Below are 2271 nucleotides of genomic sequence, written 5' to 3' on the forward strand. Positions count from 1 at the left end.
AGACTTGATAGCATTCTGAGACAATCTCAACTTCCTGAGAAGCAAACAGTGCAAGCCACCATTTATAGCCTCTAAAACACTAGCATACTGACAAGATCTTTCACTGTCTAAGACAGATGCATAATGTATGTGTCCCAACGCAGCGGAATCAGGCGCTGGTCAATTTTTAGGTATTTGGATTTAATGGCATCATCTTAAAGCTTGTTAATTTGTCTATATTTCGACGAAAAAAATACCGTCTATCGTGAATAGAAATCGAGAGGTTAGCGATGAAGGAGGTGGGGGTCACATGGTTTGAGCAGTAAAATTAGCAAGAAAATGGGAGTAAACAATTTGTAACTTCCATGGCTTGATAGTCTTTGGAAACTGAAAATTTATATTGTTCGTGCCTTTAATCAGCGTTTTTCAGAAACATCGACTCTGAAAAGTGTTCTTAAGGGGGTGTAGCTATGGTCAACACCCAAATGCTATAGTTTTTGGTCTAATGCTTGCTTTTCTGCATCAAAGGGGGTGACATAGTACAAAAAAAGGTTACCAAGCAAATAATTCAAGATTTTAGCAATAATAATCTCGAGCCATCAAAAATAAAGGATTGATTCAGCATTTTTAAAACCAATTTTATATTTTGTCAATCATCAACACTCATCAAGATAGAAGCCTAATATTTGGCATGGCGATTACTGTTGGTAGGTAGAACAACCTTACAGAGCCAAATTTGAATGTTCTGTACTGACTTGTGAGCATTACAGTCCTTGCTATGCGCTACATTCAGGTCTCCAATGTTTTAAGATTTTGTAAAATAAAACAGGCCTGAAACTCCAAATGTGTACCATAAACAGCAAAAATGCTCCTGTAAAGTTATAGAGAAATGTGTATAAAAGATTGTGTCCAAATGTGAAACACTTCTGACAGTAACTTTCTGAGATCTGCTCAAAATAGTGTTGCAACCTGGTCAGATAAACAATTCTGAGAAAACTGCAAAGAGAGATAATTTTTGGTGAAGATTTTCCTACATTGCTACCTCTCTTAAATGCATTTTCCAGCTATTTATAAGTTTGATAAAGGAATTAGGCTTCTAAAGATGGATCCTTGATATTGATATCTATTAAGATACTCCAAAATCCGAAAACTGATATTTTTTCAAAATTTTTACTGATCTGACCAGTGGATCCCCTTAAATGGAGATAAAAGGTTTTGAGCAACAACAAAAAAAAGAGAAAAAAGATAGAAACAAATTGGCTTTCTTTGATTTCATTATTTTTAACGAGTACCTGATTTCACCACGATGCCTCACATAATATCGCAACAACAACACATACAACACAACGGCACACGGCCACCAAACATCCGACTCACCAGCCAGTCCAACAAGAAAGGCGAGCAGAAGAGACCTCATGATGAATGACGTCTCAATCTGGAGCTGATCTGACCAGGCTGCACGTCCAGGCTATATACTCTAACTTTGACCCCCAGGCTTGACCCCAACTGCCACTCAACTGTCCCCCACGTCATGACGAACGACGTTATTCGAAGACAACCAAAACATAAACAAAGTAAACAAGATGAGCCATATCTGCGCCATGCGACCCGGTGCTGGAAATGTCAGTCTTCGTGTTTTGACAGAGTTGACTCGGGATTCTTGTAGGACTAAGCGCTTTATTCCTTCGTCAAGCCTGAAGTACAGTGTACTTTCTGACCTTTTCTCTGCCAAATGTGGCCTATCTATCTATCTATCTATCTATCTATCTATCTATCTATCTATCTATCTATCTATCCATCTGTCTATCATCACGCAGCGGCAGGTACACTATACCGACAGGAATCAACAAAGAAAGAAAGAAAGGCTGCTGTTAAAGTGAACATTAGTGTGTATTGCTGTAGATTTTAAAAAAATCTATGCACACAACATACGAATAATATATTAATACAACTGTCAAAATTTGCGATAAGCTCTTGCAAGTGGTCTGAGAGATGCATCTAATGTGACATACTACATTATTGTCTCCTATAATTTTTCTCTTTATATTAGAATTCTTTCATGAAAGTAGTTATGAATTTTAAATTCAGTATACATCTATAATAAGTGTTTTACCCTTCCTATATAGCCATAGAAAAATTCCCCCACACTAACAACTAAGTATCATCTCATTTTATCTGATCTTCTCTTCATTTGTCTTATCTTTTAAACAAAACTGTTTAATTCATTTTTTCAGAATTTCACCTACATTTAGTTGTTTTTTTCTTGCTTTTTTTAAAAAACATAATTTAAAG

This window comes from Aplysia californica, unplaced genomic scaffold (assembly GCF_000002075.1).
Source record: "Aplysia californica isolate F4 #8 unplaced genomic scaffold, AplCal3.0 scaffold00012, whole genome shotgun sequence".
Classification (NCBI taxonomy): domain Eukaryota; kingdom Metazoa; phylum Mollusca; class Gastropoda; order Aplysiida; family Aplysiidae; genus Aplysia; species Aplysia californica.